Here is a 26,040-nt window from a genome sequence, read left to right as displayed (position 1 = left end):
TGAAGTGCTCGGGGAAGGAGACCTCAGCCATCCTGGCATTGTAATAAACAGGGAACATTCCTATTTGTATCTCCTCCTTTTGCAGTTTTCCTTCCTGTTTTCATTCCTTGTGGGATGTGTCTCAATAAAATTTCTAGTTATGAAGAACCTCCTGTTCTTTAAAATTAATAAATAATAATATCACAGCAATTGTAATAGTTCTCATCTCTGACAGCAACAGCAGTGTTTAATTACCAGTGATATGTGAGCTTCATATTGTCTGGAGTTCAGGTTCAGATAGCATCACAATGCCCCAGCTCATCTTAGATTTACAGTTCAGAAGCCTTCACGTTGCAGTTTCTATTCAAGGAGGCATCTGTCCTGCAGGCTGAATTTCATTGCATAGTATTACATTTCTGTGCAGTGAGGGGGAAGTTCCCTCTGTCTTTTCAGTCAGGAAGTGTAAAACTCTAGACTTTACAGAGAAAGTGCAGCTAAAAGTTTGTACTTACAAAACTGTATGGCAAACCAGAATATTTTTATAAATAATTCTTTCCAGTCCTGAAAAGAATGTAGTCCGGTGTTTGGAATGTTGATTTTTTTTTCCTTCATTTTTCTTTTGATCATCACTGGCAGTTGAAATGTTACCACAGACTAAAAGGAAAGTTCCTTTTTTTTTTTTCTTAAAAAAAAAAAAAAAAAAAGGAGGTAGATAATTTAGGTCTGGTCTCTCTGTAGCAATCAGAGGGATCTGCAGGAAATGGGTTATTTTCTCTAGCCTGCAGAAGTGTGTTTACTTCTAAACAGATGTGAGCTGGCTGGGGAGGAACACTCATAGCTCCAGATGAATATCTCAGCAGTTGGCAAAGGTGGGAAAGGTTCTTGCAAAGGCCTTACAGCATTTATTAAGCTGCTGCTGTTGTGCCTGTGTTCCTACCTGGTTGCTTGACCTTGACTGCACTTTCATAAGACACAAAATTGCATTTTGTTCTGATTGTATTGTATTTAGAATTAGGGGCAATATTTTCACCCTAAGGATTTTGATATTCTGTTAAATTTCGTGGACATGGGGTGTTCAGACCTCTTGGGGCGATTTCAAGACTCAGCCATAGAGTCCTGAGAATGAAAACTTGGAAAACAAAGGCATAAGGGGACAGCTACAGTTCTGGGTGGCTTTAGAATGTTGTGATGGGAAATTACAATAGGGCAATGGAATATTTTCCATGAAGATGACAGAGCTAAAAAAGAATAAACCACACTGAAACAGGAGAATGAAATGAACTGAAGATGGAAGCAGTAGAAGTGATAGAGCTGTGATGTGTCGTTCTAAAAATGTACAGAATTACAGTGTAATCAGAGTGTCATATGCAGAATAGGCATGGGAATGTGGTATATCAGCATATGGTCAATATGTGAGAATTTCATCTGTTTCATGTTCAAGTTTTGCTGTTGCCTTCAATTATAAAAAGGAGCAGGCCCTTATAATACATACCAGGGAGCTATACAGCTATTATGGACACAAATCAAAATGAAATGCTTTATGTGTGGCCATGGGAAGATTCTTATTATTTCAAATGAACTTCAAAGCAAACCTGATACTTCACCATCCATCAGTTTGTCTTTTTGACTTATTTTCCTTAAGGGGTCTTAGGACAGGACTAATGTTTTGTACCTACATTTACATCTCCTGCCTCTGTACCCCTGCATTTAAGTTCTCCCTGTAACTTGGGCAGGTCTTACATGTAACAAGTCCCTTAATTTCTTTCTAGAATGCCCTAGAGCTGTCTGATAGCCAGTTATGAAAATACCTATCTGATTATCATCTTGTCCCTTCTCTTTCACTGTCTGCTTTTCTAACCACTTACTTAAAACTGCTACGCTGTGAAACAAGGGAGATGCTGAAACTTCTGTTAAAGGAGCAGATAAATCTGTTACAGCCAATTTGTGATGGTCCTGGATTTAGAGTTCAGATCCTTCTGGCTCCCCTACCAAGAAGTATTTCAGCTGTGGGGGTAAAGTTACCAGAAGTTACTTTTTGTGGTGATTTGCATACACTGTGAGGAGGCCACACTGTGAGTGCTTCAGGCTGAATTGTTGTCCCTTGAAAGTGCTGATGAAAGATGGCTACAGGAATCTCTGGTCACTCCTAAAGACCTCTGTTTTCCTTCAAACTTCTCAATTCTTAGATGGTTCTTTCATGTTTACATACTTCAACCCTTCCAAGTCCCAGTTCTGAAGGCCTGGTAAAGGGCAGTGGGTTGTTGGATCAGCTGCTGAGAGCTTTGGCACAAGATGTCCCAAGGACAGGCATCAACTCCACCAGTTTTCCTGTCAGTGACATGGAGGAGTCAAATGCAAAGGGAAAGATTTTTTCAGGCTTTCCCCTGCTTCTCTCAAACTCATTTTCTACTCAGTTCAGGCTGTAATTAAAAACCTACCAACCTACCAAAAGTATAAGCAGCAAGAATAGCTTTCACTGAACAGCAAAATTGTTCTTCACACAAATGTTAATGGTCTCTTGCTGAGGGAGAATTGTGTTTTCTCTTCAAAGGGCACACCTGTCCAGAGCTATCAATTTCCAGTACTGAGGAACTCTTGCTTTTTTTCTGCTACATAGTTGTGGGATGTTTCATGTGTCCTGCTCGGCTTTGGCAGTTTTTCTATTCTGACATGTTCGTCGGTGGTTAACTTGGGGTCCCACATAGTGAGAAACAATGCAGCTGGATCCACACAGGTGCTTTGTGCCCAGCCTTCACTGCTGTGTCAGACTCAATGGCACCTTCCTGGCAGAGGAAGACCAGAGTGAGGAAGCAAAGGGCAGATGAGGAGCCTGAAATCCTTTCAAGTCCTTTAAACCGTCACTTGAGTCACTCTCAGGGGGAGGACCCATTGTCTCCATGGCAATACAAACAAAATAATCTCTTACTGAAGTAGCTGCTGTGTCTAGATTTCAGTTGTTTCAGTGACTGAATGCCCTAGGCTTTTATTGATACTAAAAAAATCTTGACTAAGTGCATGATTAGAATTATAGTCCATCTGTAATAGTAATCTTTCCTGTTCAGTGTTCAACACGACTGTTCAGTAATTTATGATGCAGCACATTCCCTGGGAAAGGGAGAGTGGTGTTAAAAAGAAAAAAATCACCTTGACAAACAAAGACCAGAACTTCTGAAGCTTTGCTTTGAATGTTGGACACTTGAACAGTAAATGGTATTTTCTGAGGATTGGAAGAGAGTATAGAGAGCATTCATCCACAGATAAGTTCCATGGGAAAACAAGGCTATTTTTTTATTATGTCAATGTAGACTTGATATCTTAAAGTAGAAGGAATTGAAAAAAAAATTCTCAGCAATTTGCACATACTAATTTTGACAGTCACCTTTACCAATTTTTGAAATGCCAGAGTGAATAGCTGCTAACAGCTGCTGAGCCCTTTCTTCTTAATTTTAAGAAGATGATAATGAAGAGGAGAACTCAGAAGGAAAAGGTTTTGTGTTCCACTGATTCGGTTCACTGGGGTTCAGGCTAAGACATAATGAGCCATGGCTTCCTAGTTGCTGGACATTCTGTCTTTCATGTTGTTAATTTTCCTAAAATTTGTACAGGGGCATATTTATTTCCTTCCTGCAAAGAATGTGACATTTGTAAGATGAGAACAACTTGTGTCTTGATTAGCTCTAATTGCATGCTTGACTCTGAAAGGAGTATGTATTACATTTTTTCAGTTAGACACTTATGCTTGCTAATAATGTTAGAAAAATGAACAAGTTATAAACACTCTTCTGCCTGACAAAGTAAATATCTCCTTTTTTTTTTTTTTTTTTTTTTTTTTTTTTTTTTTGTTTGGTTGAGGTTTTTTTGTTTGGTTTTTTTTTGTCTGTGTGGATTCCTTTGGTTGTTTGGGTTTTTATTTGTTGGTTGGTTTGGTTTGGTTTTGTTTTTAATTTAAATAACCTGCAGTTTTGGAATTTTGTTTCTTTTTAATAGCAGTCCTTCAAGTTCTAATGTAGTAAAGTGAATTAAGGAAGTCAGTGTGAGAGTGTGTGACTAAATAAAGATTAATCCATTCAGTTGCTTTAAATATGGTTCATAATATTTAATAGAGGTGTACATTATCCTAAAGTAGCTCTAAAATGTTATTACAATTAGATCCATATCTAACTGAGCACTAACCTTTTTAGGCTTCTCATTTGTTTTTAATTTGTATGCAAAATTTGGTGTTTATTAGATAGGCTCTGCAGGCAAAATTACCGAGGTATCATTTAACACCAACACTGCTGAACTTGGTGGGACTAAAAGTGAATCAACACAGATAAAGCTTTTACTTTAGATGCTGGATAAATAATGGACTCAAATGGAAGTTTTGCCTAGCATTGCTGCAGGTAGAAGAAAGGAGCTGTCTTTTGTCTTTGTAAGGTGTTGCAGCTTGGAGAACCTGAGCCTCATGCTGTATCTTAGTTATGATTCTCTATTTAGCAATCAATAGATTACTGTGAAATATGAGGGGAATTTTATGAATAAAAGTGCATTAAAAAGACATCTTTGAAAAGTGAATTTGTAGAGGTGTCTCGGAGAATGTGTGTTTAAGCCACATACGTAGGTAATGTGTGTATATTGTACATGCAAACATGTGGACAAGCCCTGGGAGAGGTCAGTGCACCACCTTCCCTTCTCCTCTGAAAGTTCTAGAATGCTAAGTAGAAAACCAATGAAATTAATTGGATTTACATTATAGATATGTTTCATGGTTAGGGGAGGTCTGTCTCCCTTAAATCAAAATCTCTTGTATCATGAAGTAGAACAAACAGTAATTTAAAGTTCTTCAAAACTTGTCCAAGCAGGCTTGGTTGAACATCAGAGTGCCTTGTTCAGTTAAAGAGTCTGGGGCCTGCTCGTGCAGCAAGTCTTCTTCAAACCCAAGGGCACACTTGGTGTTTTGCAGAGCAAGATCTGTTCATGGTAATCAGGGGTATTTCTCATAAGGAACAAAACCCACTGTAGACTGCCAGCTGCAATATCCACTCATTTACTCCACACCAACTGCAGTTATCTTCACAGATTTTTATTAATTGTTCCTGGTTTGGTTGATGGTTGAAATTTTTGTGCCCTCAGTGGGCTCTAAGTAGAATTTTTTGTGATCCTCAGAGGATGGGTTTGCATGCCTTGGGTAGGCTTCTGTAGAGTGCGATTAATATGATCTTATTTTCTTCTCTAATTATTTTAATGTAACAGGCAATTTTCATATCCCATAAGTACTATAACAGGCAATCTCATTACTTTTCATCAGGCTTGTTTACAGAGAATTAAAACAGCAGCAGCATAAACAACACTGAATGAACCAGAAGCTGAAGTATTAGCTGCTCTGAGTATTCCGAACCACAACTCAAACTCCACAGGTCATGAGTTTACCTTAAGAAGAGGAAAGTATTTTTATTTATACAATCTTTAGCTGGTTCTTTGCTTTTCATTGTGTGAACAGTTGGGAAATTTTATATAGTTTGTATATTTAACTATGAAGGCTAAGTTCTAAATTTAGTGAAAGCTTATTAAAACTCCCGTAAGAGGGGGTTTAGAAAATACCAAGGAACTTGATAAACTGATGATGTCAACATCATCCTTTTTATGCTTTGCCCTTTCTCTTTCTTACCTTCACAATCTTAACCTTTCTTACTTGCTTTGTTTTATAGTTTTCCCTCTATTTCTGTCTTAGGGAGGAAGAATCCTTCTTATTACTGACCTATTAGTAATTTGTGTAAGCTCTCCATCTTCCAGTTATATTGATGTTGGCTGCCATTAGTCTGTTATCTCATTCACCTTTGCTTTCTTTCAGTCTGCACTGTCTCTGGCTGCTTTTCACTGAGATGCCCTAATGCTCTCTTCCCTTAAGTGCTGTGTCCCAGAAGAGGCTTTCAGATCCAGGAGAGTCTGGTGTTGCTGAGACAAGCCGTGTAACCACGCTCTGTGGTTCTGAGTTTTGGGTATTAGTTGTCAGCCCTTGCTACTGAAACAGTCTTGCTGCTGCATGGACTGTGACTGTGGTTCTGGGCTGTCCAGAGGCTGATCCTGCCAAGTGCTGCATGAGCTGATGACACCTGCATGCGTTTGGGTAAAGTGGGCTTCCCTGGGATGTCATAAACCAGGGCCACAAGATTTATAGTTCTGATGGGAAGAGGGACTTGTGTCTGAGAGCGAGGAGGAGGCCTTAGTTACTCTGCTAGCTTGATTTTTTTTCCCCAAATTTAGTGTGTAGAAACTGAGTTGAAGACAAACTATATATTTCATTTGTATTCTGAATTACAGGTATCTTGGGATTAAAGTGGGGTACCAATTAAAAAAAACCAAAACAACACAAAACCCAACCAAAAGCTGATGTTTTCGATGCTTTTCTCCTGACATTTCTGGGGGACAGCTTTTTCTGTCTCATCTGCAGCTGACAGAATCCTGTCCACAATGTTCTGGTAGCTGAAGCCATGACACTGGCTCAGCAGAGGTGTGCTGGCAAAGCCCTTCCTGCAGATGCAGTCATGCTTAATTTTGTTAGCTTGGCCTGTGTCAGGCAGGATGTTCTTCAGCTGGTGCAGGGGGGTGCAGTCGCAGTGTTCCACTGCTAGTACAGCACTCCCAGCCGAGTGCCAGGGAATTTGAGGCATTCAGTGGTCAGTGATACAGCATCAGGGATATTCCCATGTATTGTCAAGTCCCAGAGCCATAGGAAGTGTGTAAAAACACACACAGGAAGGGTTTAAAACCACAAACAATACCCCCCCAATCCCTCAGTTCCCCTGCTCTGTGTCCTGGTGCATTTCGTGGTGCTGTGCTGAGCCCAGGCATACCTCGAGCTGTCTGGTGTGTGCAGATCATTTAAAGGCATAACATCCAAGTGCCTCTTTGGGCACAGGAAACTACTCCTGAACAATGAGGATGTTAATCATGGGGTTTTCATTTCAGTCCCAGGCATGCTGCAATAGGAATCTCTCTTTACATTTCCAACAGTTTGTTTCTATAGAGTGGTGTTGCTTTGTGCACAGTGTTCTCAAATTATTTAAAAATCTAACATTCACAGTTTACATCAGCTTAAACTATGAGTAATGTTATTCCAGTGACTAATCCAGGCATACCTGTCAGAGATGGAAAGCCTGTACTGAGTCTGCTTTAATCCATTTGCTGATTTTTATGGTCTCACAGTCCCTTAAAGTACCTGACTCAAATCCAAATGTGCCCCACATGCTGAGTTTTGCATGCAAATCTTTAAATTAGTTGAAGGATACAGACAGATTCCCTTGGGATTTAATAATTTGCTAAAGCTAAAATGGTTTGTTTATTGCAGGAAGTGTTTCCTATTTGAAGTCTGTTTTGCACTGTGTGATGCAGCTGTTCTCATTGAAAATGTAATGCATGCTGCATAGAATTCCAGGTTTTCTTTTCTCATCCTTCCTTTGTTCCGTGGGGTGGGTTTGTGTTGTTCAAAGAGGAGTGGATGATAATCTTTTCATAGAATAATTTAAATAGGCAAAAGACCAATTTGCCATATAGCTACCATTGCTCTTCGGTTGAATAACTGGCATATTGATATTTTCTAATTGTTGGAACAAGAGTATTTTTATATATCTTAAAAAAAACCCTTTGAATGATGCCAAAATGCTACTGCAGTTTTGGCAGAGGCTCTCCTGGAATCGAGTCCTTGTTCATTGTTAGTGTTAGGAGAAATGATATGTTCACACAGAGAGAAGAGACTTCCTAATGGATATTGGGAGAAACAACTCTAAACACAGAAGAATTTAAACCAAAAAGTTTCTAACTGAAATTTAAAAAAATTAATAGAGAAGAGTATATCTAAAAGAAAAGTGAAATTTACGTTTAATGTTTAAATAAAATACTGCTTTGTCAGATTTGGTTCTTGGACTTTACCATGAAACGGGCAGTGTTTGTTTTATTTATTTCCGCAGAATAGTATAATTTCATAAAACTCTTCTGAGTGAAGTATTTCCGATTACATTACTGATGGGCTCTGTGTAATTATTTAAGTAAATTAAAAAAAGATGCTGGTTAAAAATTGAATGATATTACAACAGAAGAGTAATACCAGATGCAGCTTGAAAAGCAAGAGCAGGGCTTAATATAATTTATAAATTTTATGGATGGGGAGTATGGGATATATTGATCATTCAGTTCTCAGTAAAGGTTCTTAATAAGGTTACTGTATATACCTGACTGATAAAAAAATCATTATTTTCTGATGCGATGGAAGTAATAATAGATTGTTTCTTTTCCTTAAACATCACATCCTGTATGTATGTTGTTTGATATTTATACTAATGAAAAAGTTTTTTTTTTAAACTTATTTCCCTCTTAGAGTGGCCTTCATGCCATATTTTATCACTGTGCAGTTCCTGAGGGAAAAAGCTCTGATACATTCCCAAGCAGTATATCAGTATATGCTAGATTTTTTTTATTTCTAAGATGTGTTACTATTTTCACTTGTTAAAAAAATATTTCTGTCGTGCCTGTTAGTTGCACTGCTGCTATGACATTTGTGTGGCATTCAGGCTGGCTGTTCATGTATTGAATTGGCCACAATAAACAATTCCTCTGTTTAGGACTACAAATTTCTCAGGGCAGTAAAGCATTACTTGGTTAATTTAATATTAACTCCTCTAAAATCGAGGCCAGACATTCCAAATATGAAGTGACAGTTTGTGGATAGCCAGGCTGTCCTTTCCACTCTTAAACGCTGCGCTAATGAGTTACTTTGGCAGAGGTTCAGGGAAATTGTAGTGAACGAGGTTATAGTAAACAAGGGGGCATAGGCAATTCCCTGTGTCCGAGGTGTGCAGGCAGGGTTCCAGGCTGAGCGGAGCAGTTTGCACAGCCAGGTCCCGGAGCAGTTGTTGTAAAGCCCCTGTGGCTGCTCGGAGATGAGCTGGGTGCTGGTCGCTGCTGCCCTGCCCTGCTCTGCCCAGTCCTGCCCTGCCCTGCCCTGCCCTGCTCTGCCCTGCTCAACCCTGCCCTGCCCTGCCCTGCGCTGCCCTGCTCTGCCCTGCCCTGCTCTGCCCTGCTCTGCCCTGCCCTGCCCTGCCCTGCTCTGCCCTGCCCTGCCCTGCTCTGCCCTGCCCTGCTCTGCTCTGCTCTGCCCTGCTCTGCCCTGCTCTGCCCTGCCCTGCCCTGCCCTGCCCTGCTCTGCTCTGCCCTGCTCTGCCCTGCCCTGCTCTGCTCTGCCCTGCCCTGCCCTGCCCTGCTCTGCCCTGCCCTGCCCTGCCCTGCCCTGCCCTGCCCTGTCCTGCCCTGCTCTGCCCTGCCCTGCCCTGCCCTGCTCTGCCCTGCCCTGCCCTGCTCTGCCCTGCGCTGCCCTGCTCTGCCCTGCCCTGCCCTGGCGGCCCGGCGGGGCTCGGGGTGCGAGCTCGGCCCGGCGGGCCGCGGGCACAGCTCCTGCTGCCCTGCCCTGGTGGTGTCGGGGCTGCGGCCACGCTGGGGCACAGGGCTGTCTGCCTCTTTGGGCTGTCTTCTCTGCCTCTCTGGGCTGTCCTCTCTGCCTCTCTGGGCTGTCCTGACTCTTCGTGGCCTTTTTGACAAGGGGTGCTTTAAGCCCCATCCTGCTCACCACTTTGTGCCAGTGGTATTCCTTTCTGGTTTGTACAGGTAAAGTGCATTTCCTCTTTAAAGAAATCCTGAGCAGTGAGGGAAGGGCAGACTGGTTGGGATATTTCTTTAGAGCCAGCCAGTTACACCCAGTCCCCTTCATCCTCGCTAGAACCCATACAAATATGTTTATTTTCTTACTTCAGCTGTGGAGAGAGCAATCAATAGCCCTGGCTGCACGCTGTTTTGGGTCACCATGTGTCCTTTAGGTCAAAATGGGGTCAGGTTGCTGTGTAATGAAAGAAGCTGCTTGCAGTATTTTTGGTATTGTGAGTAGGCAGAGGATGGTTCTTTTCATGCAGCCTGAGCTGTTAAGCAGTATTAAACCCCCATGTCTAGCAAGAGCCCCCAGGACCTAGGGGAGCACACCACATGGGAACAGCACTGGCAGTGCTTCTCGCAGGTCTGGTCTGGAGAAGGAGAATGGAGTCTGAATTCCTCTGAAACAAATGATAATAGTACACACAATGTAGTAAATACATTTGGTTTATGTAATTCTGCAGGGAAAGTTCCACAGAATTTACAGGACTGGATGTGTTTCTGTTCAGAGGTCCTACTTGCTCTGTGAACAAGTGAGGGAATTCTGTGGCAAACAGGACAAGCTTGGAGGGCTCAGGGCTGGGCCCAGCTGTGTGCAAGCAGCAAGGAGGTGCAGGTGCACGGGATGTTCTGGCCTGCGTGGCTGGGGTTGGTATTTCCTGCCTGCAGGTGCAAGGTGGGGAAGACTGTACTGGTAATAAAAGATTTCCCTCTGTGCTTGAGAAGGAGAAGATTATGTGTGAGCCACCGGTGTTGATGGGCCTGTACATGTTAAAGATAATAAGACAGTGCTGCTTTGCAAAACGAGAAATTGGCACTCTGAGGCCTCATGCTCTACCTTAGCTAGCTCTAGACAGATCCTGATGTTGAAACATGAACTTCCACTTAGATGGAAATTCAAGAATCTGGGAAATGTTGGTGTGAATTAGAATGAAAAAAGAAACAATTAAGGATTTCTGACATTTTGAATTAGAATATTTTGTTCTAACTGGTTTTTGTCACATGCTGTCTTAGTAATTAAACCTTCAACAATATGAATTATCAAAATTGATTTTTGAAATGTTGATTAAATCTGTAAAATGGCAATAGTGTATTAAAATTGTTATGAGAAATTGTAGTCTAATCCAACTGCTCCAGACTTCTTAGTGAGATATTGTGTATATCTTCTTCTTTGTCTTTTTAAAATTAATTTTGTTAATTGCAATTCTCTGTTGTAAAATATCCATCCATGTCTTTTTGACCAATTCTGAGTACCTTGAGAATAATTTCAAGGATTAGTTCTTTGCTCAGGCCAAACCATGCCATTAGCAGGATGGTGGTCACAAAGTATCATCACATCTCATCTCAGACATTAAACACAGACAAGAAAGGTAATCCAGCAACAATAGATGGAGTTACTGACAGTGCCAGTGCAATACTTGATGGCTGTTACTAATTAAATGACTTAATTAAGTTGTCAGGACAGAATGTAGATAATCCCTATGTCAGTTGTTTGTTACCATCTGGCTGCTCGGGCAGATCAGTGTCTGGTGTGTGTCATGCATCGCGATGTGGCAGGGACCCCGTTTTTTTCCTTTCAAATTCCTTAGGCATTTCTGCATTCTCCCTGAGCATAGCAGTCAAAAGCCAGGTGCAGACTCTGGCTTGTCCCATGTGTAGGGCTCTGATGGCACCTGTCGAGTGTCAGGGGTTTGAAGGCAGAAGTGGTTCTGAGCAGTGTGACTATTCAGTCATAAATTCTGTTTTAGTGTTTGGTAGCCATAAAGCACCAGAAGGTCAGAAGGTGTCACTGGTGAGGAGTGCTGCTCTCTGTACAGGCTTGCTGGCAAAGGAGCAGTGACAGCTTGCTCACATACTGCTGGGCTGGCATTCCCAGCTCCAGTGCCTTCTGTTGGTGAGGAGGAGCTGGGTTTCTCCACTTGGTGGGTCACCATGGAGTGCTCTTGTGGTTCTGCAGCCCACGAGATCCCTGCTGAGCACCTGCTCTGTGGTCGGGGGCTGCTGGCAGGCCTTAGGGCTGCTCCTGGGAACGTGCTGCAGCTCCAGGCGCTGCTCGCACGCTGGAGCCCTGCAGGGATGGCAGGCAGGGTTTGCCTGCAGCGCTGCTTCTGAGTGCTGAGCAGACCTGCAGAGGGGCCCGCTCAGCTGCTGGGTGAGCCAAGGGCTTTGGAGACACCTCTGTGTTGTTCCACAGAGAATTGTCTTGGCTAACTTTACCTCTCACAAATCCCTCTTTAAAGCCATTTCCTTTGAAAACCTTTGTGTAAAACAAGGTACAAGAATTTGCATGTGAATGACTAAAGCAAAATTAATTTCTAGTACTGCTTTTTCAAAATCTGGGTTTGTGTTGTTTAATTTGCACAGCAGGTGGGCTGAAAATGTGACCAAATTTCATAATCAGATGTCAAAGAGAGAACACATCTAATTACAAACCTTCTTTTTAAATATTTGGGCAGAAGTTTTTTAGTTCTTATTCTAAAATCTGAAGATTTTAGAATAAGAGATAAATATTTGATAGAACTTTATGTGACAGAGATATTTTCTGCCTTTTTAAAGAATAGTTTGCTATTTATCATTTTGTTCCTTTGGGTAATGTGCTTTGCACATTAAAATAGATGAGCAGAGAACTATTCAGCTGAACTACCCAAAGATGCAGGTGGCTGGTGCAGAAATCTGCCAGTCTCAAACTTATACTGGAAAATTCCCTGTGAAAGAGTTCTTACCCCAAAGCTGGTGAAGTTCACTGCAATGGGTCACGTTTGTTTTCTAACAGTGGACTTTACAGTTGTACAGAAAAAAAATTCTCCAACCTCATGAACATTAGCAACATATTTTGTAACTCCTATTTGCTTTTACGGGCACAAGGATTTATAAAAGGGAAGCGTATGAAGATTTCAGTGCTGCTCCCTTCTCCTCGTCATGCACTGAGTCCGTGGCACTGCTCCTGAGTCAGGCAGCTGCCTTTGGTCCCCCAGGAGTTTATTAGAAGACTGTGCTTCTGCAGGCACTTTGTGTCCCAGCCACACAGGCTGGGCCTCACTTGGAATTTGCCTTCCTAAAAGTTTTTGATTGTATCTGCACTCTGCATCTGGCATTGGTAGGAAATGGGTCTGGGGAAGGCCAAGTGCTGCCCAGAAAATATTGCTTTTTCCTAGGATTACTTGAGGACTTAGTGGAAATGTGGAATTTGGCAGTGTGTTGGAAGAGAAAGGCGATAAAATAATTATTTGAGCATCATGATTTAGGAAAGACAGCCAAATTACTGATTGTTGAAGCACTTATTTCACTTCTATGAATTTCTGTGGTAAGCGAAGACTGGCTTGAGAATGAAGTAACTTTAAAGGAAATTGGTGTGCAGATTGATTAACGCTGCAGTGGTTGCCCCAGAAAATGCTCTTGCTTCACGGTCAGCACAGAGCAGTCCTTTGTAGCTCTCCTGCCAGTTCAGCTCGTACCTTGCGTTTTCTGTGTCATTGTGTTTGTCGTTCCCTAAGGTGTCACAGGCGGGTCTCGTCTGCAGATGGTGTTCTGGCACGAGTGGAATGCCCAGGTTGGGCTCTGGCTGTCTGAGAACACTCAGTGACTCTGCGCAGGAGTCACTCTCCTGCCTGCAGGGCAGGGAGAGGGCTCCAGGGAGCTCCTGCCCTGCTGCCTGTGCTGTGCAGCTGCTGCCTCGCATCCCACTGGCCACACAGGGGCTGTGTGCCAGGCTGGCACTGCCAACCCACTGCCTTTGCTCAGGCAGGGCTGGATTTACCTTCTCTGTTTCTACAGTGCAGATTGGCTTTCAAATCTCAAAACAGGGCTGGTTGTAAGTTGGCTTATATAGAAGTAATAACTGATGGTTTAAAAGAAAGTAAAATTATGAAGAACACCCTATTCAGAGATAACCCTTTTCTTGATGTTACTGAGAAAAGGGATGAAAAGAATTATCTAATGAACTACTCCAGAGATAAGGTGGCAACTTGAGAAGAGTGCAGCAAGGAAAGGAGGAATAATTAATTTTAAGCTCGGTTTGTATCTATAAGACAAACCACTTAGCATCCTAGATAGCCAACTTTTTCAGTACAGGCCATCATTCACATCATACACTTAAATGTAAAAATTGCAGTAGAGCTTTCAAAACAGCCTAATAAATTCATATTCTGAGAAGTAGTTATGTAATTTGAATAAATAACGTGCTTTGTCTTTTTTTTTTTTTTTAAGAAAAGCTTTAAAGAGCAAAAATGAGGAGAGTAAAAGTTATTTGCCATTCAGAGAAGCTAATGCAATTGCTTGGGCTGATGATTTGTATTGAATTGTTGATATGCTCATTTCTTCTTCATTAACAGATTATCTTATATTCTTTAAGAGCAATACATACAGCCTAATGGATTTTCAGTTTCTGAGATTCTTTATTTTCTGGTTTCTATTCAATTAGTATGTGGTGTTTTCACATATGTTGTTTGACTAAAAGAAAGTGAGGCAGACAAACAAACAAATCCTGAAAGCATTCTAGGCTCAATCCTTAATCTACCTGTGCTTTCTGTTCCTTTCCACTCCTGAAGAGGTTTGAGTGATGTGCTGCTGTTCTGTATCACCTCTTGGCTTCCCTGCAGCAGTCAGAGTCTCTGGACTGTAGGATTTTTACTGCACTTGAGCAGCCAGCTTGTTCTTCGTGCTGCATTTGCTGTGCCTCCTGCACTGGCACTGCTGTGCTGCCCCCAGCTCTCAGGGGCATTCCTGCTGCCCACAGCCCAGGAGGAAAGCCTGGGTGAGCTGTGCAGAGATCTCAGGGCGAGGGCAAGACAATCTTTAGCTCCTGCAGCTTGTTTGGATAACTTGAGGAAGGTAAGGAAATTGCAGCTCAGCCAAAAGATGAGAAGCATGATGACATTGCTGGGGTAGGACCTCCGCTGAAAAGCGGCACGAGTGCACATGTTGTAAGAAGGTTTTAAAAAGCTAAGCTTGTCTAGGTGTCTGATTGGAAAAAATGAATGCAGTGAGAGCAGGAGTGTTTGGGAGCCTCAGTGCTTGGTGTCAGAGCTGTGGCAGTCTTTGCCACAGTATAATTTACTGATGTGTCTCTCCAGTGTTGTTCCCCTAGGCCAGGGCTCCTTCTCAGTTTGCCTGCTGTGCTGGGCCTGTGACCTACTGAGTTGTGTGCAGCATCAGGGGAGCTGGTGGGACAGCTGCTCGATCATTTCCTTGTCTCCTCTGGCTGGAGTGGCTCAAGCAGCCCTGCTGCTGACACAGCCATGTGTGTTGGTGCTGTCTGGACGTCCCTCTGTACGTGTGGCTCAGCTCAGCACTGACTCCTGAGAGCTCAGTTGTATGGAAGTGGTAGAATGAGGATTGGCAGAGTCTTTATCTGCTTTCATTTCATTCTGTAATCAGGAATGTGCCTGCTCAGTGGGTTTTCTAACATCTAAAATACATTCAACAAATGTGTTTAATACTGATTTTATGGAATCTTCTGCTTTGATGGATAGAACTGTATGTCTTTTCAAACTTTTTATTTTTCGTCAGTGTTGGAGAGTTATGAATACTTCTCAGCTTAGTCTCTAAATTTTTTCCTCAATCAGAGCCAATTCTAAGTTGATGGAACAGGTGGTTGCTTAAACAGCAAATTGTTTAACATAAAGCCCTGGCCAGGATGTAACTTCTTTTAATTAAACGACTCACAGTGCCCCTGCCAGCTATCAGCTATCTTTTCCCTTGCTCAGCATTGCAGCGCCACTTGGGACAGAATGTGCAACAGTAAAATAAAGCACATCTCCTGTGTGAACCCTGTTTCATCTGCATCACCCAAACTTTTCTTATGTGTGCTGTGATATTAAGATGCCGTAAGTCTGGATGGGACCCGCTTTTCCTGTTTTTCCTACGTTTCTTTTGATGATACCAATCTCTTCTTGTTTCAGGGAGAAAAACCCCAAATTAACCATGTGGTTCCACCTTTCCATTGCAAAACACTCTCACTCAGCATCTTCAGAGCCAGAGCATGAAGGATTGCTTGGCTTGCGTGTTACTGAAACACCAAGTGAAGAGGCATTGAGAAGGGCACAAAGAGAGAGGCTCTTGGTGCTGTCCCCTTACCTCATGTCCTGACTCCTCAAAGACTGGCCCTGGCTGGCTGGGAAGGGAAGCTGTAATCTGCAGGGGCAAGAAGTGCACGTAAAGTCCATTTTTTCCCTCAGTAATTCAGGATGTATTCAGAACCTCTAGGATACTTCCTTTTGGCAAGTACTTGTCAAACCAGCCAGCCCAGTGGCTCATTTTTAGGACGTTTTTAACCTGTAAGCCATTATTGAGCTCCTGGATGATAGAGTCAGGATTAGTTTCCAGTGAAACATTTGGACTCCTCCATCACCTAAGCAGACAGTGCTGACAGCCCTGTTAATCATGAAGATGTCATAACTCTAGGGTATTACAGGCTCTGGAAACCAGTTGGTTTGTAGATTAGGTTAAAATCTCTGGTTTTGGCTCTTTCCTATTTGCAGAAATGTTTGCTGCAAGTCTAAGGTAGACGTGCCAAGAGGCACAACTGGCAGGATAAGGTCCCACTTTTCAGGTTTGAGAAATGTAATATAATTCCAAGTATTTATGGTGACCTACTTACAAAAAATGCCATACTACCATTACCATACTGTTTATCTAGATGTGACAAATATAAAAGAAGTCTGATACATTTATACTGTAAAATACCATCTCTGTTTTTCTGAACTGTAAAGTACTTTTCTCATGTACTGGTTAATAGGGTATGCAAAGAGGTTTTTTACCTCTTGACAGAAAAGGGATCCCAAAGTGCTTTGTTCACAGCAAATCTAATGTTGATTGCCACCAAAGGGGGAATTGGGTCCTCCAGTAGAGTTCAGCCTTTGTAGCCTCAACTAAGGATCTGGCAGCTTGTTGACAGATAAATCTGGACTGAATAACAGAAATTCCATTTAATTTACATTTTTTAAGAAGTGAAAATCTTTTTGCAGAAAGATTTTAGCATAACAGTTTTCCTGCTACACTTTTTTGTTTTTTTTGGCTGAAGTTGAACAGATGCTTATGTTGTCTGTATGCACAAGTAGACTTTGGACTGGAAAGAATGTTTAGACTAGAGAATTATATACATATTTATTCCTAATGTTATTGGCTGTTTATTGCCAAATTATCTTGCTGAAAGTATAGGATGGGGATCTTTAAACTAGTCACTGTAAAACATTCCTTTATTCTTTTAATTGCTAGTATCTTACCAGTTTCATAGGTATTTCCCATTTTTGTGGCACCTACTTAATGTGATGCACTGCTGTATCTCTGTTCAAATACACGGTAAGAATTGAAGGTTGATGTCTCATCTCAGTATTGCATCTGATCTGTTACAGGCCTTTGAAGCATTATGGATACTTTGATCAAATAATATTTTCTACTGCCTCCTGAATTAACAGTGAGACTGACAGATATATTCATTCTCATTGACAAAGATACTGTTAGTCCTTGGATAATTCCCCAAATCCAGGCTTTGGATCATCACTCACTTATTATAAGTCAGGGTGAGAGGATTTACTAAATCAAGATTTCAGAGTATTGGAAAAGTATGTAATGTGGTGTGCTCTCAGAGCTCTCCCAGTTAATTTGCCATCGGGGCTCAGTACGTGACAGTGGGTACAGGTGCGAGCCTCAGTGGGGTACAAGTACAAGCCTCAGTTTGGTACATTGTGCTGGGCATCTGCTCGTTGTCAGGGGATTTTTAAAAGCCACAGCCAGGTTGTGCACTGGCTGGCATTTCTAACGTCCCATGGTCCCCCTGCACAGCTGCATTTGACTGTGAGCTGCAGTTCCAGCTCTTGAGGAGGAGGATGGTGAGTTAGGCTGTGGTTCGGTGTGTACAGCAGCCTGTGAAGTGGTTGTTAATCGGTGCTGATGATGCTACAAAAGCTCCTATCATAACTGATGCCACGTTTCATCAAGATCAGCAGTTTAAGCTGAATCAGACATTAATTAATATAGGAATTGGTCCAGTTGTGAAGAACTTCTCCTCTGGAAAAGTCCATTTGGCCAGGATAGCAGTAGTAAAGGAGATTTCAAACTTGTCTAGGTGAAAGGTCCTTATGCTTTTTCTGATTTTCAAGGAAATCCTTTGTGTTTCTGGACCTGTGTCTCAGTTCTTTTGGGGTCTGCTGTTTCTCCAGGTGGGAAGCGAAACAGAAATCTCTTTAATGCTGCCCCTGAAGAAGTGCTGTGCTGTTACACTCTTCCATGGCAGTTCTTTAAGTCTCTGCATTGTGCATATGTGTATTTTAATTTTTCACTTCAATACACATATACAATATGACAGACTTCTAGTTGCTTTGGGAACTTTAATTTCCAATGTTCTTATTTACTTTTAAAATCAAAGTGTTTATTTAATGCCTATTTCTTCTTCAGAAGATGTATTTCATTCTCAGCCCACAGCTAGGACTGGTTAAAGCAATTTTCATAGCAGCTGTAGACAAATGCATGGTAAGTAAATTAGCTTTTATTATAATCACAGTGGCTTCTCTTGTCTATTTGATTTTTGCATCTTCTTGTGTGACTTCTCAAACTTAAGTACATTAGAATGAGAGAGAGAGAGGATGTGAAAGGTGCTGCATGAACGTTTGCTGTGAGGTGCCTCTGTGCTCCTGAGCTGCACACCAGAGCAGCAGAGCACAGGGTGTGCAGGGGGCCTGCAGAGCAGGGCCACGAGGTGTTGAGAGAGCTGTGGGACATGCCTGAGCTGGGAGCTCTGCCCAGGGCAAGTGCCAGGACACCAGAGTATCCTGGTGGGTCAGGCTGCTTGTGGCACTTGTGGTACACAGGGTCAGCATCACGGTGTTCTTCCTGGGAGCCAGAGAAGCTGCAAACACTGTGGGAGGAATCTGAATGCCTGTTTTGTGTATTTTATAGTGTGTTTAGAAAGCAGGGATTTGATGTGTTTGTAACATTGGCTGTCTTTCTAGCTACTGTGTTGACCTAAATTGAAAAAACCAGTGATAAAGTGGGTACTGTACATAGACCTGTTCATGTGTGCTGATTTGACTGAGGTACTACAGGATAGTGAATGAGAGCATGGTAGGGAATGTGAGCTGCATGGTGAACTTACTACGTGCTGAAATGAGGGTGAGGGCCTGGGGGAAGCTTTGTAACAGCTGAGCTGTGTGGTTTCACCCTCGGGTCAGGAGAACAGCAAATGAAGGCCTGCAGAAACTTCTCCTGGATGTGTGGGTCATAGGGCAGCACCTTGGTGGAGCTGAGGATTGGAATTGCAGGAGGACACTGCAGACATGTTGTAGGACAGAGCTACACTTCAGATTGGCAGCTGGGAGAGCAGATTTGCAAAAATGGGGTGCCTGGTTCTGCCCTCGTGAGGGACTGGCCAGGTGTGTCTCCGTGGTGGGGAAACAGCTGGGTGAGGGGCAGTTCAGCACAGAGTCTGTGTGGGCACCATCAGCACTCTGATACAAAAAAAATGTGGCACATGAGGTACTTCAGTGCCAGGGCATGTCTTGAAATTGTTTTACTCTGGCCAGCACTGGTGAGGCCTTGGCTGGACAGGGAATAATGCCACTATTGAGATGTGTCATTAAAGCTACAAAATAATCAGAGATTTCCTGAAGGACAGTGTTGGGAGAAATTGGAATCTAGAAAAGACAACTTACAAGAGTGATTTGGAGTCTTCCGTCAAGAGAGCATGAAGTAACGTGTGATAAACCCCTTCAGATATTATACAGTTCTGCTGCACAGAAGGGAAGATCTGTTCTCCATCATAGTGGTGGGTAAAACAAGAAGCAGTTCTCAAATAGGATTAAATTGGATTAAACTTCTCCTGTTAGGAATAATTAAGTACTGTAATAGCTGCCAGAGGAAATAGAGAAGTGTACTTCACAGGAAGCAAGCCAGAAGCAGATGAGCCAGACTTCTGTCAAGAATGCATTGTGGCCACTGCTGCTGGGGCAAGTGATGGAAAAGGTGATCTCCCCAACTCCTCTCAGCCCCACTCTGAAATACCAGTTTTCAAAGACACTTTGAATTGGAACCAAACTAATTCTCTTACGTGTTTCTCAAGTCTGATTTGGATTAAACATTTTCTCAGTAGGTTTCTGGTTAGAAGGCTTTTTGTTGTTAGAATTTACCATTGGCATTCCATGCCCTCTGCTCCCCAACCCTCCAAAAAAGAAAAAACCCACTTTTTAGTCTTGGAAAGTTCCTAGCTTAGTAAGAGATATTGAATGTTCCCAGAATTAAGAAGGTGTAGATCAAAGAAATACACTTTTGAGTGAGGATAGTCCTTGTAAGAGAAATAGAGCAACAAGTGGGTTAAAAGAGAATTTGGAGATAGCTGTGTTTTGTGTGGGATCAGAGACATTCTTGCCAAAGTCCCATCTGTTCCGTCTTTCTTCAGCTCTGTTTTCTTCTCACCTCTCTGTTGTGCTTGCACTCCAGAAGGAGACATTACTGTCTGACTGAAGTGCTGAAGTCGTGCTGGTTGTCTCTCCAAATGCAGGGATCACAAAGAGCAACTGAGTTTTCACTTTCTGGGAGGTTTCACTGGTGGTAAAATCACCAGGAATAATCTGATTCAGGAAAGCCTAAGAAACTGTCTTCAGCAAATGGGGATCAAGTAAAGAAACAATTATGCTGTTCTGGACAGAGATAACAACCCCACTCCCCAGGGTTTTTGCAACTGACTGTGAAACTGTGTATTCAGGACTCTTGGCAAAATCTCTCTTAGTGTGTGTTTTAATCACACCTGTGATGTTCCTCCTTGAGTTAAACTGAAGAATTAGAGGTTCGCCTCAGCAGAACTTGGGGCAAAAGATGTGCCTGAAAACTGAGGGCTGAATCCTCGGTTGCCAGCATGTAGCTTGCGGTGCATGGCACAGCTCTGTCAGAAGGAAACCCTGGGTAGCTTGGAGCCTGGCAATGTCTTCAGAGGCTGAGTGACTGAAAGGTGGCACATGGAGCAAGCTTCTAACACTGGAAATTCTGCATTTGCACCTGACCCCAACACTCTTGTGCATGGCCCTGAGGAGTATTTCTGTGTGTTGATTGTTGGTGGCTCACTGGAGCAGTGGGAGAATATTGCCTCTTGAGAGAGGCATTCCTAGTAGAAGAAGTTATTTCTCTTTTATCTTGAACTGGTTTGGATGAGTAATATTTTGCTCAGAATGCATGTCTGCCATTTCTGTGTGCTCTCTGTAGAAGTTTTAATAGAGTTTCTCTCTTCTCCTATCCTGAAGAAAGAGGATGAAAGTGATAGCAGTAATTGGGAGAGACAGTCACGTAGGATGGACAGCACAGCGGCTTTCATGTTTAAATTACAGAAGATTTGGGCTAGATGGAATCTTTTCCTCCTCATCAAGCCACTTAGACTGCTATATATCAGGTTTGTTTCTGGGAGACTGGGTTAATGGATTTAATTATTCTCCTACTTTCAGTATCATAAATCAAAACTGATCTAACTGGGCTTATGCCAATAGCACAGCAAGTGTAAAAGGAAATCAGAGAGTTAATCTGTTGATTTATTTCATTGGGGCTTAATAAATCCACCACAATTGCCAAAATAACTTTTGGGTAATTTGCAAAACTAAATGTGTACCTCTAGGGCACTGAGTTGTTCCTTGGAAGCTGGGCATCTCCTGGCTGGTGCATGTTTCAGAAACCACAGTTCCTGCACTGTGCTTTCAGCCAGGTCCTGTTTTCCTCTGCAAATGGCAATGGATTCAATGTGCTGCACTGCTGGGGCAGAATGAGTGTGGAAGCAGTGTACAGCAGGCATGGACTACTTGCTTAAGGAAAAATTCAAAAAGGATTAAAAAGTTCTCACTGTCAGATTTATTTGTAAAGAAAATGATTCAGTTGCTGGGGGATATCTGTATTTCCTACAAGATAAAAAGCAGTGGGGAGTGTCTGTAATTGCTGTCTATTCTATGTACTTTCTCCTGAGAGCTCAGGTCCATACAATTGTGAAAATTCAGCTTGAAATTCAGGAGCTGTTAATTGGCCTCAAGATTTATCTTCATCTCTCTGTAACAGTTTTGCCCAGGCTTTTAGAGAGCTAAGTTATTGGCAAAGTCAGTGGAGTTTTATTGGGAAAGATTTATTGGTTTTTTGTAATCCAGCTAATGAAATGAAGCAGATTCACAGTTTTGGCCTCAGCAGCGTGACTAAACAGCAGAGCACGGTGTGCAAGAGCATCAGTGTGGAGGTACAGCCTGTGCAGCACAGCTACCTTGAGTTCCCTTTCCAAGCACGGTATGTAGGAAGTTCCCATCTCTGCTTCTCTTATCAGCACCACTCTTAACTGAAACTGTAGTAATCTGATGGCAGTCCTGGGGGATGCCACAATAGGTGCTTAAAAGCAGCTTTGGGGGAAGGGACCTACTTTCCTGAGCTCAGATTGCTAGGGCAAGCAGCAGCAACTTCATTTGGTTTAATACTAACAGTACCAACATGTTGGAACAGTTTGTGTAGGGCAGGTGAGGATTTTCTGTCAAGGGGACACCTTCTACATGTGCCAGAGGGATTAGGAACAGTCAGCTGTGTCCTGAGGCTGGGGGTGACTTGGCAGCAGCGTTGTGTGCTCCAATGAAAAGAGGGGTTTTGCCATCTTGGCCCACAACAGAAACAAGCTGGGGTTTGTGGTAGGGTTGCCCATGTGTCAGAAGCCAGCCCTCCAGGCACTGTGCTTGCCACCGCCTCCCCTCCCCGTGCTGTGCTCAGCTGTGCCGTGTCCTTGGGGCTGGAGTGGACACTGCCACGCTGGCTGTGCCCACCAGGGATTCAGGGCAGGTGCCACCCCTGCCCTCAGATGCAGCTCAACCACGGACTCTGGCGTTTTTCTCAAGGAGTTTCCTCCCACGATTGGCTGCCCACATATCTCTGGCATGGGGCATTTTATTGCTGAAGCAGGTGATTCTCCTACAAGATTTCAGAGAGAACTAAACTGACTGTTTGACAAAACTTGGGAGATAAGTTTTCAGTTTTGATATAGGAAAAGAATGGAATTATTTAAAATGTTGAAATCTTCTTTACTGGAGCAAAGACTACCAAAAAGCTTTGTGAATAAATACTTTGCTAACCCGTCTATAACTTTCCTAGGGAAGCTGATCATACTTGACAAGGGAAATAGAATTCCACAGGAGGTTATATGAAATTATGAGATGCTGCAAATGGAAATATACTTTCTTAGGCAGAGGAGAGAACAACTTCTCTTTAATTGAGTTGCAGATAAAATTGAATTTAAAGGGTCCAGCAAGCTCGTTTGAAGTTCAAAGAAGCTGGTGCATAAATCTGGCCTGCCTGGAGTTACTGCATCTTTACACATATAGCTTGATCAAAAGAAAAGCAGAAATGGAGTAGTTCCAGAAATCCAGATTGATTAAGTCAATCTTTCTTACCCAGTGATGGAATTCAGAAAAATATCATTTGGTCTTCTCTAAAGTATTATCCTCCTGGATCAAAGGATTTCTCTTTCAGCCTTTCTATACTAATTGTACAGTGAAAAAAAATGAACTTGTACAGCAAAAAGATTACGTTCTTTATGATCTATTCAAGTTAGCAGTTCATGGAGGCTGCTGTCCTGCAGAGTAAGCTACAGAAATGCTAAGTCAGTAAAAACATTACTTAATAGCTTACATTTACCTTTGTGACCGACTTGGGGAATGAAATAGTGAATGTAGTGTGATCTGTAAAAGTCTCCCTATTTCATATTATGATTTATTACTTTTTTCTGTGAAATGGAGGGCTATTATTTGTGAAACCTCTGGAGGATCTTGCCAGCGGGGCTGTGCAGCAGGAGGAGCCCAGGAGCAGCACAGTGTTTGTGGGCTGAGATCTGAGTACCCAAGAGTGCACAGACTGTGAGTTCCTGGGGAGGTACACAGTACAGCTGGCAGGAATAGATGCTTTTAATTAGCTAGGCTGAAAAATCTGCATAGAGGCAAATGCCCTGGTACCACGCTTAGAATATATTGTTTCTGGAGGCCTTAATTCAAGGAATCAAGGCTTGAAAATATAATTTAGGCCCCAGAGTGGGACAGGGCTGGATGAAGATTGATGAGGACAGACAAAAGCTTTGGGACTGTGACCTTTAACATAGCAAATTCTGTTCTGTGATCCTGATAATTTCACAGTCTTTTAAAATCTAGCAGAAGCCAATTTAAGGGAAGTAAGTACAAATGTTTTCCATGTATGTATTTCCATCTATGCAATTTATACTGGAAGTGCAAGCAAGGAAATTAGAAAATGTCCTATTTAATGAATGTTGATCTGCTAGACACAGAGTAATTTTGGAGCTTAACTGCCTGAGAGAGGTCTCTGCAGGCCTGCTAATGCAGCAGTGGGAAGCTAATTGCAGTGCTGGAACCTGCCCTGTTTCACACACGCCTCTCGGCCGTGCTGCTGTTCAGGGCACTGGTGCCTCGGAATACCCTTCGACAGCAGTTAAGATACATATAAGGAAATACATTTAGGTGAGGTAGTTTTAGTGTAATGAGTCATTTCTCCTCCTTTCCCAGCAAGGTTTTGTGCAGTTCTAGAGGCCTGGAAGAGCCTCGGAGGAAGCTGACTTTTATGGAATGTGAGAAGTGTCGTAATTCATTTTAAGTACGTGTCTAATATTCCTACATGCCTAGTACCTTAAAATCTGGCCTCTCTTTGAGGTGGCACACTCTTTAATTCTGTTAGGCTGTTAAAAATAATACCAATCTGTTCAGTCCCTGACAGCAGGTTTTTTATTGTGTGGTGGTTTGGGATTATGAGAGTTATGGGGGAAGGTGACCTTGATGCAGGTTTAAGTGCAGCACTTCTTGACACAAGGCAGCAGAGAACAGCACTAGTGTTAACTTAATTATGTTGTTAAATCCACTAGGGCTGAATTACTTGAAACAAATTAAACAAGGGATGTTCTTATTTCATAAACTGCATTTAATCTCATGCATGGCTGTGTTTATGATAGAGTCACAGCAATACAATAAATTAAATGTGAATAGAAGTCACACCAGTATCTTCAGAAGCAGATGTTTTGTATCTGAGCTAAAGTAGAAATAAGATAAATGTAAAGTCATTCAGGGCAAGAAGATTGAAGTCTCATGCATTTACTAAAAAAAGATAATATTTGTTGTCTTCTTCAGTCTGAGGCACACAGAAGGCTGGACATTATGTCATGGAGTAAAATTACACTTATCAGATTTTGCAATGGAATTTTGCAAAGAAATAAGCAGAGGTGATGGTACAATCAACATCTAGGCTGCTGCTACTTATTCAGTAAGGGTCTTGACGTTTTGGGCCACTTGTAGGAGTACAGCTTTTCAGTGGTGGTAATTAGAACACCTGATGTATGAATAAGTTGTAAATGTAGTAAATTGCTACCTGTCAGTAAATTTTTTTAACTGTGTTTACTGAAATCTCCCCTTAACTCCCCTTTTCCCCCCCTTTTTCTTTTTTAGCTAACTATGGGAAGAGTTGGAACACCTAAATAAGGGAAAAAAGATTTGAGTTACATTAGTGTTGTTAAAAAACCCCCTGCCCCCATTTTTTAGTGTTGTGACCTAAAAAAAGGTAGATTCAAGTTTTATTTGTCAAATAATTTTAGGAAATTTTGGTGACTTTTTGTGGTGAATAAGCTGTTTGGAAGGAAGAATCATTTAGCTCTGCTCCTTAATAATCCTGGTGCAGAAATATACTCTTATAATACTGTAAAACTTTATGTACCCATTCACATGTGGGTGGAATTTGTAATTCAATAGTTTATCTAATGATTGCATTCCATTTTCTAGTGACAGTTTTCATTAAGACTCCATTTATTCAGAGAAAAGCGAATCTAATAAGAGTAGCCTTGAGTTAAGGGATTTATCACTCTTTTTTAATATTTTCCATATTCTGAAATATGTATCATTTAGGCATAACAGAAAGGTTTGTGCTTCTTTAAATTGTGCCACATTTTTTCCAGTTTTATGTGTATTACTTGGAGAATGTGCAGTAAGTATTTGAAAAATTGCTTTTTTCAGATACTAAGGTAGGAGTGAAATGACTGTAAAAAAGGGGAAGAGATAGTCACAACTATAGTCACAAATTTAATTTGAAATTCATATGGACTTCTATATGTTTACCTTCTCCATGGCATTTTAAATTTTTTGTTTGTTTTTTTTTCAGTGTTAAAAGGAAGGTTTACATGAGAGGGGAATGGGGCTTTTTCAAGTTATTGGCTTAAACACACCATGGAAAAATACTTGTTTTTATTATAAAGTAAGTATTTAGCATAACTTTTTTATTGTATGTCCCATCTACCACAGTAACTGTTCAATAAATTTGGAGGTAAAGTCTAATCAACCCATACAAAAGAAATTCTGAGGCAGGAACCATCTGGATACAGGAGTGACAGGCCCAGCAGATCTC

General features: G+C 41.9%; 2 protein-coding genes across 11 annotated transcripts in view; one reads left to right on the top strand and one right to left on the bottom strand.

The window, feature by feature from the left end:
- CTNNA3 (catenin alpha 3) overlaps positions 1-26,040 on the top strand; it is a 421,074-nt gene that overhangs the window by 112,167 nt on the left and 282,867 nt on the right. The gene's annotated exons all lie outside the window — the stretch shown is intronic.
- Positions 1-26,040, bottom strand: part of LRRTM3 (leucine rich repeat transmembrane neuronal 3) — an 87,530-nt gene that overhangs the window by 938 nt on the left and 60,552 nt on the right. The gene's annotated exons all lie outside the window — the stretch shown is intronic.

Source organism: Motacilla alba, chromosome 6 (assembly GCF_015832195.1).
Source record: "Motacilla alba alba isolate MOTALB_02 chromosome 6, Motacilla_alba_V1.0_pri, whole genome shotgun sequence".
NCBI classification, from domain to species: domain Eukaryota; kingdom Metazoa; phylum Chordata; class Aves; order Passeriformes; family Motacillidae; genus Motacilla; species Motacilla alba.
This window is presented reverse-complemented; position numbering and strand designations above follow the sequence as displayed.